The sequence below is a fragment of the Pangasianodon hypophthalmus genome, chromosome 2 (assembly GCF_027358585.1).
Source record: "Pangasianodon hypophthalmus isolate fPanHyp1 chromosome 2, fPanHyp1.pri, whole genome shotgun sequence".
NCBI lineage: Eukaryota > Metazoa > Chordata > Actinopteri > Siluriformes > Pangasiidae > Pangasianodon > Pangasianodon hypophthalmus.
In genome coordinates this window covers 7,944,612-7,961,918 of record NC_069711.1, presented here as the reverse complement: position 1 = coordinate 7,961,918, position 17,307 = coordinate 7,944,612, and the positions used below count along the sequence as shown (strand labels likewise).

At 38.8% G+C, this 17,307-nt stretch overlaps 1 protein-coding gene across 11 annotated transcripts in view; it reads right to left on the bottom strand.

Moving 5' to 3' along the window:
• The window catches only part of foxp1b (forkhead box P1b), a 165,476-nt gene extending 156,688 nt beyond the window's left edge, over positions 1 to 8,788 (bottom strand). For 3 of the 11 annotated variants that reach the window (XM_034310961.2, XM_034310965.2, XM_053231834.1), the window contains exons 1-2: positions 8,142 to 8,788; positions 913 to 991 (exon numbers count right to left, since the gene is read on the bottom strand). The gene's annotated coding sequence lies outside the window, so the exon portion shown is untranslated. Of the gene's footprint in view, positions 1 to 912; positions 1,012 to 8,141 lie in introns of all 11 variants that reach the window. The other 8 variants (XM_034310977.2, XM_034310967.2, XM_034310959.2 and 5 more) reach the window with 7 other exon arrangements.
• Between the last annotated feature and the right edge of the window lie 8,519 nt (positions 8,789 to 17,307).

Here is a 17,307-nt window from a genome sequence, read left to right as displayed (position 1 = left end):
GTACACTAACCAGGAACTGAGCAACAGGCACTCAGTTGACCCATCACTTGTTGGCGGTGGTGGAGTTATTCCCAAAGAAGTACTCTGTAACCAAGTGGGCATCAGACGAGTGCCATCTGGGTGCACTTATTTAATGCTGGCACAAGTCCCGCGGCAGCTCTGCCATGAAGCAGGGTGGAGGGTGTGGATGGAGAATAAATTGCATCATTTACTTAACACCCATTTACCGATGTGGCCATTAAAAAGCCATGACTATATAATTTGGTTACTTCAGCTGCTGGTTGCTGCCGTCAGCCAAACTGTATGCTGTGCGGGTCACGGGACTGATAAAATGGAGGGCCAAAGCTTAAAACACATGTTTTTCCAAGCGTGTTTTAACAAGCCTTGATTTATTTACACCAGAACAAGACAGACAGCATGACATGACTACACTAACAACAAACGAGTGATAAATATTGTAATTACAATGCCGAGCCCTCCCTAATTGTTGTGTGGCATTCAGGAAAAGGTGCATTTGCTTGTTGATAACGTAGCAGTTCGAGTAGAAATGAGGAAGTCAAGGTGTGGACAGGGCAATTAAACAGCCACCAGACAAACACACCCTAAATATGGTGTGAAAGTGAAACTCCTATCCAATTCCTGCAAGATGCAATCCTTCCAAGTTCTGCGACAGGTTTGGAACGCACTTTCTTATACCTCAATCTTAATGTTTACACTTGGCCACTCTAAAATTTTCCATTTTCATCTTAGGTGAGTGGCATTGCCTGTGTGTTTTGAGTCATTTTGTGTAATGTAGTACCAGAAAAATGGGAGAAAAGGCATCTGTGAAATGCAAGGCCCATGTCATGAACTCACTTATCAAAATGAGAACTGGGTGCTGTGGCCAGCAGAGATGATGCACAACCTGCTTACCTGTCAGAAAAGGGGCCTTCAGGCACAAGTGGAGAAGATCAAGATGGACCACTTCTTCCAAAGCCTCTGCCAGCAGACTCTGAAATAGCCAATATATTCCTATTACAATAGAACAAAGATTGAATCACTTTTTAATGTCACTTCATGAGCTTGGGGAGTGCTTCCTGCACTTGTGCATGCAATTAAGCCTGATTGAATCCCAGCCTCATTGTTTAATGAGAGCTAATTGTGCTAATCAAGCATCTCATATTAAGTCAATTTTAATTTGCACTGAAGGGGCTGGAGGCCTAAACACCATACAAAACACCATAGAAACACAAACTTTGCTTCAACAAGCTGCAAGAAGCATACTGTGGTTTTAGAAATGCTGAAATTATCAGTTCAATCATGATAAACGATTGGCATTACACAAATGCGCCCAAAATTTCTCTTGGCTCAATGCAATATTAAATCAATGATCAACTGAAATGATCAACTGATTACTCAACACTTCAGATCATGCACTGTGTTTGTGCTCTTAATATGAAAACACGATTACGACATTCGAATATACAGTATATTTCAGCAATTCATGAAAGTATTTCCCATGTTGCCTTGTAGAAAAATCAACACTCATTGGACCTATAGGACCCTAAAAATGTTTTAATGCCTATAAAACATTATCTATAAAATGATCAGCAGGATTTCTAGATCTGGCATTAGGCCTTTTAGAAAGTCAAAAACATGAAAAGTCGGTCAAATTAATTAAATTCACTACAACAAAAAAGGTCTTAGCCATTTAATGTCAAAAGGTCCATCACTGTACTGAAAATGGAAGGCAAACATAATACAGTCCCCTCCGAAAGTATTGGAACGGCAAGGCCAATTCTTTTGTTTTTGTTATACACTGGAGACATTTGGGTTTGAGATCAAAAGATTAATATTAGACAATTTATCAGAATTTCAACTTTTATTTCCTGATTTAGATTTGTTAAAAAAAAAAAAAAAAAAACTTTGTTTCCAATGATCAAAAATATTGGAACATGAAAGGTGACTGACAGGTTTCTTGTTGCCCAGGTGTGCCCTGTAAGATTGACTGTTTAAACAAATAATAGCTCTGAATGTCTACTCTTAGTCTGAGCCCTGGGTTTCAGCTGTGAAGACTGCATTTGCTGTTAAAAAGGATAAACCAACATGAAGATCAGAGAGCTATCTACCTGAGTAAAGCAAAGAAAGGATCTGCTCATGACCTAAATGAAAGAAAGGATCTGCTCCTGATCCAAAACATACGAGCTCGTCGGTCAAGCATGGCGGAGGTAGTGTCATGGCTTGGGCTTGCATGGCTGCATCTGGAAAGGGCTCACTAATCTTTATTTATGATGCAACTCATGATAGTAACAGCAGAATGAATTCAGAAATCTACAGAAAAATTCTGTCTGGCAATCTACAGAGAATCCAATCTAATTGGGAGAAACTTCATCTTGCAGGAAGACAACGACCCCAAAACACATTGCCAACACAACAAAGGACTTTATCAGGGAAAGAAAAGGGAAAGTTTTAGACTGGCCAAGTCAATCACCAGACCTTAACCCAATTAAACATGCATTTCACCTCCTGAAGAGGAGACTGAAGGGAGAAACCTCCAAAACAAACAACAACTGAATGAAGCTGCAGTATATATCGCAAATAAGGGATATGCAACCACATATTAAGTGTCTTTTACTTTAATTTACTTTAAGACTATCAATTCCAATAATTTTGCTCACCTAAAAATTGGGTGGTCTGCCACCAAAGGTGCAATGTTCTAAGTTGTTTAACACCTCTAGATGTAAATATCAGGAAACGAAAGCTGAAATTCTGATCCATCATCTCTTATTCATCTTTTGATCTCAAACCCAAATATCCTCAGTGTATACTAAAAACAGGGGAAAAAATAGCAAATTCTTTCAGTAATAAGCTGATAAAATGTGCATGAGCTCACCACAGCTATTCATCCTGTTTTATAAAGGAGAAGGATATCAACACCTGAAATAGCGAGCAAACGTACTGTATTAAAACATGTAAATAATTACGCAATCCCCAGCTATTTTTCTGACTGGATGTGGAGTTGTCATGGCACCACAATAAACAGTCGGAACCGTTTTGATTCAGCTGGTGAGTGCTGAAGACCCGAACCACCTGGACGACGGCCCTTGCGCTATTACAGCCAGCACAGAAACAAAACAGTTTCCACACACTATGTGAAGTGCCCTGCGCGGATCCCTGGAGACCCTGTAAGCACCGTGCGGGCTGTGGCCCAAATCTGCACTAAGCACCCTTCATACAATCCCTTCCCTCAAAAGCTTGGTGCCAAATCCAATTAGTTTTGTGATTAATTTAGTCATTAGCTTACTTTCAGCTGAGGGGATGTACAAAAAAAAAAAAAAAAAAAAAAAAAAAGGAAGCATGGTAAACTTGCTGGAGGAGCATGTCTGCACTAATTACAGCTTGTTTATTACAATGCCTCTGACAGGAGCATACGTTTATCAAATAAACAAGCAACAGCTAGTCAATTAAGAATATCCCAATTTCGTCAGGGTTCAAAACGCCAAGCAGACCTGTTTCATGTATGACACCTAATATCGTATAAACACATACAAAAAAAAAAAAGATGAAAGAAAAGCTCCTTCAGATAAGAATCCTTTGAATCTATCCAAGATTGAGTTGCAGGAAAAAAAATAAATAAGTATCTTGTGTATGCAATACCAATTAACAAAAGGTCATTCATATACAAACTGGTTTACTAATTAAACCAGTGTCGTAATTGTGAACACATTGCTATTGAGGGTGTGTGTGTGTGTGTGTGTGTGTGTGTGTGTGGGTGTGTGTGGGGGGCTACTACTCCCTCAGCTCACTTATACAGGTACTTATAACACATATCCGTTTTACACATCCACTACAGCAAACACTACGCAACTCTAAAGACTTAGACCAAAAGCACCTTAATCACGTAGTCAACATTAACATCTTTGTCATTCTGTCTCCAACGCTCGCGCTGAGAGCTAGAGAAGCTCAAGAGCTCAGATCTCAGTGCTGACACCTTATTACACCCACTGCCAAAGCGCTATTTCAAGAGCGAATATCAGAACATTTCATGATCAAAGCAGAGCAAGTTTTCCTGCACCATGGGATGATGGAGCAGCCAAGTCCTGCCTTGTTAAACCTCTTGTCTGGGTGGGGCTCTGACTCCATATCACTTCGAAGGAAAAAGTGAGGAGGATGCTGCAGATTCCGGTAAAGACGTAATAAAGGTGTAACAAGGTGAGAAATAGGACTGCAGATAATATTTCACAAATGTCCTCATATAGGTTTGTGTTAACCTGTTGCTCTACCATGTGCCACAGCTAGAAAAAAGTCTCACCATTTTCCCTGTTCACTAAGTAATACTGTAATAACCAGCCACGCAAGTACAATGCTGGCAGCTGGCAAAAATAGAAGCAAATCAACATACATAGCTTTAGATCAACAGTTACAAAAAGTTCCTGACTTAATTAGATATTTGTGGAAACGTGTAAGAATGAAGGAAAGCTGAACAAGTCCAAAATTAACCTACAAGCTGAAAAAACTCTTAAGCAAAATCCAAATTCAGGCAAAACAAACATCTCACAAACTGAATGAAACAAGTGCTCCATTTTACAGGTCCTTTCCTGACCAGTCAAACCCACTGAGGAAGTATCAACAGCACTTCCTAATAGGGCTGCACAATATTGAAACTTTAACTTTTTGTAACTTTTTGAAGCATTAAAATCATTCAGTTATCGCAAGCCCATAAAACAATATTGCAAGAGCTTGATTTATACCTCGATATATTGTGCAGCTCTACTTCCTAATAAAATGGAGAGTGCCCAAAACCCCTGCCAGTATGAGGTGCCAGTCTATGAAAATAGCATATGAACATTCTTAGTAATCTTTGTCATTTTCTGTCCTTTGGAAAGTACTAGACAAAGGCAACGGAAATTCCTGGAAAGGAAGGCAGGTTTCACGTAAGAACCTGGTGACCTCAGAGGGCAGAGATCGGAGGAAACTGATCCAGCACTCTGATCCCAGCTCAGCTGTCAGCTCTGCAGCTGGCACAAAGGCACCTGGAATAATCACACCATTCCAACCTCTAATCCAATCAGTCAGGCTCTGCACTCCAATAGTGAGACGCTGACGATGAGCCGCAGCTCACATATCAGGATATCGGACAGAGCAGAGAAGCCGGCAAAGAATGACCAGGGAGAAGAAGAAGAAGAAGAAATGCTTTCCTTCCTCCTGATAAAAATGAAGCATGGAAACTGACTCATTAGATCATTCCTAACTACAAAAAAAATTATTTTATTTAAGAGTACAGATAATACATATACATACAAAGATGGGTGACAAATTAAAGGAAAAACTGGTGGTGTAAATCAGTGGTTCTCAATGTGAGGTCAGTGATTTGTCTTTTTTTTCCTTTTATTTTAAGTTACAGCATCAGAAATCACAAACCAAAGTTTTTATAAATGTTATTTAGTTCTTATAGTTATTAGCCTTTTGACTGGTCATTTGAATCGAATGGATTTAATCAAACCTCTATAACACCAGGCCAATAAATAAGGCCGACTTGGACCTGAGGTGTTGGTGGAACATTCAGGAAAATAAAGCTCTATGGCTTGAATAAATACAGAAAATATCGTTGTACACATTTAAATACTTTTTTTGAAATAAATCTGTACTAAAGGGGGTCCATAGAATTTATTTCACAATTAAAGGGGTCCTTGGCTGCAAAAAGTTTGAGAACCCCTGGATTAAAGGGAAGGATTACTGCAAATCAATAAAGTTATTCTGACTGTACACCTTTATCCTATGATGATGGGAGAGTTCTCTTCCAGGACGACAATGTTCTCAACCACAGAACATGCGATGGCCTTCAGGGTCACCACATCACATGACTGAACACCTACGAGAGATTTTAGATTGACATGGTACTGAAGATGCTCCCCCACCACCACCACCACCATTATCATCATCAAAACCCCAATTGGGGGAATATTTTTTGGAAGAGCTCTACACCAAGGTGCACTGAAGCTGTTCTTGTGGCTTGTGGTGGCCCGAAGCCTTACGAATACACATTCTGTTGTTTTTTCCTTTAATTTGTCAATTTTTCAAAAAACCATGCAGGCATGAGGACACATCCATCCAAGCCTGATGATGTCCACTGTGTGTCCAATATGGCAGACCCGCACAGTGTATATTATCTCAGTGTAGCAGACACACTCACTTACTCACACACACACACCACTATAGACGGGAGCTGTTACAGTAATCTCTCCTAACTTACACAGTCAGTCTTTTATTTACTGGCCTAGATATAGCTTCCGATTTAGATTATTTGAGTCCCTAAAACTGTACTATATATCAAACATCAATATCTACTGCTCGCTGCTTTGAAATATTTAACATACTGCAAAAATTCTGAACTTCAAGACTGGCAAATCTATAAGAGAAAAAAATCTGCAGCTATTTGCAAAGCAAGGGCTGAAAGAAGGAAAGAAAAGTTCAGCCCAACACTTCAAACCTGGGTCAGGCAGCGTTTGCCAAGGTCCGTTTCTGCATAAGTGAGCACACAAACCCCAGTGCCTGTTCAAATACTCCTTCTCTCTTTCTCGCTATCGCTCTCCATTCTTTCTCTAGAAACTCATGACAACGGCCGCAGCAGCAGTGTTTGATCTTCAGTGTTTTCCTTAATCTGGGTTGTCAAGGTTCGCCCGTTGAAGCCTGTTTACTTCTCCAACAAAAAAGGTTTTTTTTTCTTTCTCCTTCTCTTTCTCACTTTTCTTCCCCTTCTTCTTCTAAGACAATGACTAATCCAAAGCACTGAGCTTGCACTAGTCCAAGCTGCTGAGAGATGTTCTCTCTCTATATATTTTTTCTTCTTTTCATAAATGGTGTTACTATATTTAAGATTTAAGTAATGGTTCATTTATAATAAACAACTGCTTGTTTATTTATTTATTTATTCCAGCACTGAACTGAGGCCTGTTTACAGACACACCTGGGAGGACCAGGTGAGAAAAGAAATATTATATTAAATAATAAATACGATATTTTAATGTATTATATTTTATACACATACTATGTGTCTGTGTGTGTGTGTGTAACAAATGTAACTTTATTTATAACATCATATATTATATACAATACTAACATTTGTTTAGTATGTACTAAAGTATGTGTGCATTCAAAAATATACTTAGAGTGTACAAATTTCAAAAAGGTCAATATTAAATATATTTTTTCCATGTAATAAATCAGCTGTCTTGTCCTTATTTTGAACACTACACCTAGAAAGTGGTACAAGCAGGACTATAATAAATAATACAAACGCAGGTCGTGTGGAGAAGAAAAGAAGTTGGGAATGAAGTGGTATTAGGTGATGTTTAGAGTCCTGCAGTAAACTCAGGGCTGAGTGGAAATCTCAGGTGTTGTACTATTTTGACGCACTATTTAGTCCGGTAGAAGCCAGTGAACTTTCTCAGCACAGTCATGTCGAAAAGCAGACGATTGAGCCACTTTCAGGCTGCCAGAAGAAGTTTCGGGACTTGAGCAGTTTACACACAGACAGCTTGCTCAGCACTGTTTGGACTAAAAGTAGCACCAGAGCTGAAATCAATGCTAAAAGCGGACAGAGAGAAAAAGAGAGAGAGAGAGAGAGAGAGAGATGTGTGCGCTCATTTCTGCCTCTGGCTGAAGTGAACACGTGGGGAAATAAAAAGGCTCCGTGCTGCTGAAGATAATCTCGGCATCCTGTCACTGATACAGCAAACCGGAGAGTGGAAACGAGAGCGCGTTTTATTTCCAGCTTACAGCGAGCCTGCCGAAGTGTCGCGAGCGCCATGAGCGAGCTGCACGAGCGCAGCGACTCGCTTAGCTTGCGGGCTAACTTCGGAAAAAAAACAAAAAAAAAAAAACTCCCGAGAGCAGCTGCCTGTGTGCTCGTCTCTCCGAAACGCGCTTTTTATTTCAAAATAACGCCATTTTAACCTGACACCTGACGGTCCCTCGGCGTCGTCCTGCACCCTGTACATGTTGTTTGTTTGTTTTTGTTTTTGTTTACTCACCGCAACAAACAACAACCAAAACACACACACACACACAAACACACACAGCCAAACTCCAGGTGCGGGCCCGGGAGAAAAAGTAAACTATTACAGAGAAACGAAAAAAAAAACCCATTATGAGTAACTTACCGTAATTTGGACGTTTGTTTTTGTTTTGTTTTTGTTTTTCTCAGTAAGACGCAGCTGCTGAAATTGCTGCGCGGCGGTTTGAACTCTTCGCGTGCGGTGAGAGTCGCGCTGTAAACACGAGCAATATTACTCCGCTCTAGGGACTAACTTCAGCGCCAGGATCCCCGCGTGTCTCTGACCGGAAAGCGGCGTGCTGAAGCAGGGAGCCAGCACCACTTCCAGCAGCGCTTTCTAACTCTCACTTAGGAACGCGGGATCCTTCCGACGTTTTTTTTTTTTTTTTTTTTTTTTTCTTCTTTCTTTTTTTCTTTACACTTTAATGTGCCTGGCGAGAGGTGGGGGGAAAAATGTCGCGGATTTAGATGTTGTTGTTCCCAGTCCGTGACGTCACATCCACCTGCTGAGCGCGCTGGCTGCAGTAAAGTCCATGTCATTCAGTCAAGTCCAACTTTGCGGATGACATTTCATACACAGTCGCTTGGTTTATGTAGCATACAAGGATATAAAGCTGGGTTTTTTTTGTTTGTTTTTTTTTTCTGAAGTAAAAATAGTCAGGCGTCCAGGTGGATAAGTGTAAGTGGAGCGAGTCTAGCCATCCTCTCCCGGCTTTCTTCACTTTATCCAATGAAACACGGCAAGTTCGGAGGTTTAAAAAGTTCAGGAGGAGCACAAGCCTATGAGCTTGAGAAAAAAAAGCATGAAAATACAAGGTCCCTCATTTGCCTAAACAGCTACCACCTTTATTTTTCACTTTCCTCAGTTGGTAAAGTTGATTATTTAGTGTGTTTACCTCGCTGCATCAGTGTCTGTGCTTTATGTTCAGCACTGCTGATTATATTAGTTTCATTCTTACTCAATTTATAAAATGTCTTTTTTTTATGTTTACTGCATTTGGCAGACGACCTTTTATCTCATTTATACAACTGAGGGTTAAGGGTATTGTTGAGGGGCCTTGCACTGGCATTGTTGGGATTTGAACCCACAACCTTCCCATCACTAGTGCAACCTCTTAACCACTGAGCTATTACAGCCCTGTCACACACGCGCTCTATAAACTGACCATATAAACTGTATCCCTTATTTGCTGGCTTGAATGAATGGCAGCTAAGTCTACACCTACAGTATAACTAATAACTCAGTAATAATGATAATCTGAGGTATGGTCCTGTGGCAGTCACAGTCAGTAGTTAGTGACAGTCAGATCAATATTTAATAAAGGTTTTGGGAAGAGGTTTTGAAAATGATGCACACATATGCATGAATGTATTTAGCACTGTAGCACTGTACATTTCTGATCTACTGCACTACGTGTTCCACTTTTACGAGTACAGAGCGCCACCGTGTGACTGATCAGAAGTAGTGCTGACACTGTACACCGTTATACACTGTACAGGTATGCACTGTACACTCTTATACACTGTACACTGTTACACACTATTATACACTGTACAGGTATGCACCGTACACTGTTATACACTACACACCCTTATACACTGTACACTGTTACACACTATTATACACTGTACAGGTATGCACTGTACACTGTTATACACTACACACCCTTATACACTGTACACTGTTACACACTATTATACACTGTACAGGTATGCACTGTACACTGTTATACACTACACACCCTTATACACTATAAACTGCACACTCTTATACACTGTTACACACTATTATACACTGTACAGTTATGCACTGTACACTGTTATACACTACACACCCTTATACACTGTACACTGTTACACACTATTATACACTGTACAGGTATGCACTGTACACTGTTATACACTACACACCCTTATACACTGTACACTGTTACACACTATTATACACTGTACAGGTATGCACTGTACACTGTTATACACTACACACCCTTATACACTGTACACTGTTACACACTATTATACACTGTACAGGTATGCACTGTACACTGTTATACACTACACACCCTTATACACTATAAACTGCACACTCTTATACACTGTTACACACTATTATACACTGTACAGTTATGCACTGTACACTTATACAAGACACTGTACACCGTTATACACTGCACACTGTTAGACACTATAAACTGCACACCATTAGACACTATAAACTGCACACTGTTATACACTGTACACTGTTACACACTATTATACACTGTACACTGTTATACACTGTAATACACTATACACTGTACACTGTTACACACTATACATTGTACATTGTTATACACTTTACACTGTTATACACTGTACACTTGTTATGCTATACACTGTACATTGTTAAACACTGTACACTGTTATATACTGTACACTTGTTATACTATACACTGTACACTGTTAAACACTGTACACTGTTATACACTGTTATACACTGTACACTGTTATACACTGTTATACACTGTACACTGTTATACACTGTACACTTGTTATGCTATACACTGTACACTGTTATACACTGTACACTTGTTATACTATACACTGTACACTGTTATACACTGTATACTTGTTATACTATACACTGTACACTGTTAAACACTGTACACTGTTAGACACTATACACTGTTATACTATACACATTACATTGTTATACACTGTACACTGTTAGACACTGTACACTGTACACTTGTTATACTATACACTGTAAAAAAAAATGCTGTACATTTTATAGTAATTTACTGGCTACTTGTCAGTACTGTCAGGGTTGACAGTAAAGTTCTGTAAAAATCACAATAAACAAATGTAAAACATATTTACAATAAAGTACTGTAATATCTTAATGTTATATAAAGTAACATATAACCCAGTACACTTGCTCATTTGGCTGATGCAGGATACAACTGAGCTGAAGATTAAGGGTCTTACCCAACCATGACAGTGCTGGGATTTGAACGCACAAACTTCTAAGCTGTGACTCAAAGTCTTAACTACTGACTAGCTTGCATTGATTCAGCTACTTCTACCACTGCATTAACTCCACTCAAAGATTACACTGAATCAATGCAAATTAGTTGAGCTAGTTGTGGTAGCTCAGTGGTTAAGGCTTTTTTTTTTACAGTACTTTATTGGCAACCTAATTTGCCAGTAAATTACTGTAAAATCTGATGTCATTACATAATACATACACATATAGAGAGTGAATTCAGATATATCAGGACATTGAAGGGAAAATAGCTATATCAAATTCGAAAAAGAAGCATGGCTTACCTTTTTGTCAAAGTGACCGAAAACCATTGTTAATGACATCTTTTGTAAATTGAGGTCAGCATGTTTGGGAAATGCGGGCACTTCTTTTCATTGGTTCAGGTTTTTAATTAAGTAATTTAATTAATTAATGAATTAGTTAAGCAACATTCTATATTTCAAAGTCTACTTTAATTTCCTCCTGATTGAGGTATTTCATAAAAACACCATTTAATGCACATAAAATCCATCAATGCATCTTTGAAATATTTACATGAATTTCAGAATTTCTTAGTATTTGGTACGTCCACTTTTTGCTTCAATGACAGGGTACTCAAGCTGGCATGGACTCCACAAGTTTGTGCAAAATGCAAACCTTATGATTATGATCTGTTTTAGATCAAATCCATAAGAGTGTCATCTGAACAAATGCTTCAGTAGAAGAGATTAGTCATGAGGAAAATCTGACCTTTTGTACAAAGCAGATAACATGGTCATTATCACAAAATTTGCTTACATTTAAATAGGAACCTTGAAATAGTGCAGAGTCTTGAATATTTAACATTCAAGATATTGAACATTTACTTTCTTTGTTTTAAATATTTCAAAATTCTAAAACCTGTTTATTTCCAATTTTAAATGGAAAAAAATTCCCGGATTTTCAATGTGGTCTCAGAATTTTAGACCCCACTGTATGTGCACTACAGTTATAATAAAGTAATAATGTTTTTAAAGTAGATGTAATAAATGTAAAGGTAGTATAAAGTGCAATAAAAGTTACAGTATCATAGCCTATAGTGTATTTGTTATTATGGTTATTATAGTAGACATACCTTAAGGTCTCTGAATTTACACTGATATTTTTTTGACATGAAAAGGATCAAAATGGCTTGGATACAATATTTGGATACATGAAGTAGATTTTACTGTCATTTACACACACTTGACATGACTAATCTATCACTATGTGTATTCTTTCATCAGAGTTTAGGATGTGGGGTATGAGATGTTGTGTCTTCTTATTGTTATACACAGTGTCTATGGTAAAAGCAGTTAATGCATTCAACATAATTGCTTCTCTGTTTACTGTGCCTAAAATAGATCTAAAGTTATTAGGACTAAACTATGTTAGTTCATGTATATTTTTAGGACATCTTGCTTAAACAGTGTGTTTCAGCCACAACCACAAGCATTTCCCTGGGGCTAAGCTCAGAGATCTGACTTGGCTGTTCAAACATTCCTCATAGTCTCAGTAATGCAAGATTAAAATAAATCAGATTGCATAATTGAAAATGCATAAGAAAACAAAACTATTTTTAAAAGAAGCTAATAAAACAGTCTGGTTCTGGACTAGTCCTTTCAAATGCACTATTATTTCTGTAGAACTTAAATTCCTCATGAGTAGTGCACAGAGATACAACTGCATGTGTAATAGTTATAATGATGCAGACATAAGCTCTGTGTGTGTGTGTGTGTGTGTGTGTGTGTGCGTACAAACCCAACAGCAGAGGATGTGAGGTTTCACCAATTAAACACCTCCGAATAGATGTGTTAAGAGGTAGTGTTATTATTATTATTTTTATGTATTTTAATATTTTCTTAAAGTCCCAGCATATTGTTGCAATATTTGTCTTAAAGCATAATATTCAGTGTCTACTATGACTTATTTGAAAACTGAAACTAAACAGGAAATATGCTGTACACAGATATAAGAGTGTGGAATGTAAGTCTGCAGATTGCTGAGACCTGGGAGTTTAAGAGGTTATGGAATTTGTTAGATATACACTATATAGACAAAACTATATGGACATTAATATGGAGGTGGTCACACCTTTGCTGTTATAATAACCTCTACACTTCTAGGAAGGCTTTCCACTAGATTTTGGAGTGTGGCAGTGGGGATTTGTGCTCATTCAGCCACAGGAGCATTAGTGAGGTCAGGCACTGATGTTGGGTGAGGAGGCCTCATTCCAGTTCATCCCAAAAGTCTTCAGTGCATTTGAGATCAGGGCTCTGCGCAGGCCACTTGTTTCTCCACATTAACATTGGCAAACCATGTCTTTATAGATCTTGCTTTGTGCAAAGGGGCATTGTCATGCTGGAACATGGTTGGGCCTCTTAATTCTTAACTCTTAAAAGTGAAGGTAACTTGTAAAGCTACAGCATACAAAGACATTCTAGACAATTGTGTGCTTCCAACTTTGTTCCAACAGTTTCAGGAAGACCCTCATATGGTTGTTATGGTCAGGTGTCCACATACTTTTGGCCATATAAGTGTATATTGAAGTAAAACACTGTGTGTGTGTGTTGTCTGTTAAATAAGATGGTGTGTATTCATTATTATTTCTTACATGAATATCAGATCGCATTTCAGGGGCCATTCATACAAAATTATAAGTTTTTATTTTTCCCTGAGCTGTAGAAGATTTTAATTTTACGAGATCTTGACTAACCACTAGATGGGGACAAAATATAACAGACAAAGAAGGGGAAAAATATGAAGCTTGATTTTTGGTATTCTTTAACTAGATTGACTAGTGTCAGATCATACAGAGCATAAATGGGAATGAATAGCCCCCCCCACCCTCCCCCCAACACACACACACACACACACACACACACACACACACACACACACACACACACACACACACACCTGTTATTATGTTACAGTGCATAGCATCTAATCCCCCAACTCCCCCCCCCCCAAAAAAATACAGTGGAAATGAAACAATACTTTTTTTTTTTAAGTCAGAAATGATCAAATTAAGAGACAATGCAAGTTAAGATGTTTTAGTTATATATTTTTCATGTAATTTGTTGGCATTTCTCTTTAAAATCCCACATTATTAATTCTAAATCATATAATTTTGCAATTACAGCTACTATTAATTATCTGGTAACCAGAGTGAAACTGATATGAAAGATATGTCATTATTAGAGTGAGAAGTCTCTTATAAATGTCCTGGGAGTTTAGGCTTTAAACAATTTGCCAGATATATATCATTGTAAACTGTTGCCTGTTGTTGGTAAATAAACCATTTTAATCATTATTTTTTACATATATGAAGATCAATCACATTTTAGAAAGCATTCAATCAAATGTGATAAAACAAACAAAACATATAACAGTGATAAACGTAGATAACAAAGATAAAACCTAAAAGGGGAGTTTTATATGATTGTCCATTAACTGAAGAAGTGACTTCCCCACATGAATACCTTCACTTTACATATGAAATTTCCCCCATTGTTCTGTCCCCACATGTGTCAATTATTCTACAGTAACCTCTGCAGAAGTATCACTAGCTCTCCCCATACATAAACAATTGCATTTATGCCTTCCTGCATTCATATTTAAATTAGATTATAACACAATCCACTTTAAATGTGAATTATAACATAATACCTCTAAAAAGCCTGATATGTTTGTCGTCTGGCCTCTTTTTATCCTGATGCTAGAAATGATTGTGAACAACACTTGTAATTCTGCAAGTAAGTATTATGACTGGAAAAATACCCTGGCTCATAAGTGTCCTCTTCATTCATCTGAATGGAACTGGATGTGATTTCTGCCCTCTAGAATTGCAGTGGTGCACTTCAGTCAGACAGACCAACTCAAATGCACTTCAGCATTAGATACAATATGACAATATATGTTATCTTCCAGGGATTTAGGGTTTTTTTTAATTTACTGAACGTGAAGATTTTCTGTGATGTTTACTGCTGATAGTAAGTGCATTGAGTGGCACAGACATGAGGACTTTCATACTTTGTTTAGTCCAATGTTTATTTCACAAGATGCAGCAACTGAAATTCATTATAAGTGTCATTATACAATAAACAACATGTGTTGTGGTCAGATGAGATCAAAACTTTTGGTCTTGGACACCATTAGCATGCTTAGAAATAAAAGACGATTGCATACAAAAAACACCTAATACCCACTATAAAATTTGACAGTGGATCATTGATGCTTTGGGGCTGTTTTGTGAATGTTGGATCAGGGACTCTTGTGAACACTGATGGTATCATGAATTCTGTTAAGTACCAGGATATTTCAACCTGGTTGCCTCTGCCAGGAAGTTCAGACTTGGTCACGGATACATATAAACAAGATTTGCATGACAAACATACTTCCAGATCAACAAGAGCTTAAAATAGAAAAAGGGGACCATGGTAAGGGTGCCATTAATTATGAAACCAGGGTTTTGTAGGGAAAAAATCTGAAAAAAAAAATGGGGTTTGAAAAGAAATGTGTTTAATTAAATTATACAATGTCTCTGTACAGGGGGGCATGGTGGCTTAGGTGTTAGCACTGTTGCCCTGCATCTCCAGGGTTGGGGGTTCAAAGTGTGTGTGTGTGTGGAGCTTGCATGTTCTCCCTGTGCTTCAGGGGTTCCCCCCCCCCAATCCAAAGACATGCACTGTAAGCTGATTGGCATCTCCAAATAGTCTGTAGTGTGTGAATGGGGGTGTGTGATTGTGCCCTGTGATGGGTTGGCATCCTGTCCAGGGTGTCCCCCACCCTGATCCCTGGGATAGGCTCCAGGCTCCCCTGTGACCCTGTGTAGGATAAGCAGTATGGAAAATGGATGGATGTCCCTCTACACATGAGATGACTCAAATCTATTATTGCTACAAAAGGACAATTCACAGTTTTTAGATTTTTTTGTAGTTTTAAATAATTCTGAGGATCTACATACTTTATTTAATTTTAGTTCTGCAGAGACTCACTTCAAAATGAGCAGGAAAAAAATCCATTGTAATATACTTCAGTCTGATGTTGCAATACAGCAAAAAGAGAAATAATTACTCAGGGGTGATACTTTCTGGAGGTATTGTATATATACTGTATATAACAATCTCTGCAGTACACCTTTCTGAAACCACAGCAGGCCCAGTATCAGAGCACATATGAGAATTTTTTTGAATTAGGTTGGCTAGGTAGAAGAACAGTAACAATAACCAAATTTAATTGCAGATTTTCGGCTGGCTGACTGCTACCTGCTCAGATTTACTCTGGACAAGGCAACACACATGCTTAGCTAACTACTTGGGCACAGAGAGTGCTCAGGTGTGTTGTATTAGTCATTGCTCCGCTAGTTCATCCCCAAACACCTCCCTCCCAGTGCAGATGCACGCTAAACCATGCCCCCATGTGCTACATACCTCCATCACCTGACACAAACCGCCATCCATCCTGCATCTGTCTTTCACCCCTGACAAGAGACATTGCGCACCCAGCCTATGAACCACTATGAACTTAAAAGTCTGCAATGCCAAATACCAATTAGTGATCCACACATTGGCAACCTTCATGTGGTAGAGACACTACTCTTGCACAGACAGCTTACGGCTTACAGCTACAGACAGTCCTCCCTGCCCACCACCTGGGACAGAACGATCCTTAGCCGTCTGTCCAATGCGTCAGTTACACTAGAAAAGCAAGGGAAGTGAATCAGGGGACCACCACAGAAAGCTGCTTTATCACTCACACAAGCCCTCTGCCAGCACTAAGACCACTGGACCAGCTCTGGTGCTCCCTTTGTAGTGAGCAGGCAAATGTCTCACCTTTTTGATCTTTGACCACAGGCAGACCACAATCACAGTAGTCTTATCAATTTAGGGACACACATGCCCATGATTTAAGTTGAAGCCCAGATACTGTACCTCTATCCATCCAATCACACACTTCAGCAGGTTTGTGTCAAGGTCTTTATAACTGCCTTCACCGGCAGGGTTTGCTGTAAGGCCGGGTTGTGTCACTGACTTGCTGCTTATGCCATGGCTAGTCATTATTATTACATTACATTACTAGAGTATTATTTAATCTAAATAAGCAGTGGCATATACACTGCGGGGCAGAGGCACCAAGTCCATTAGACACTGAAAATTAGCATTCTAAAAGGTCAGAACAGATTGGGAAAGCTGTTTCTTCCTTAGACTTTGGTGATAAGGGAACCAGGTGATAGCTCCTAGCTGAT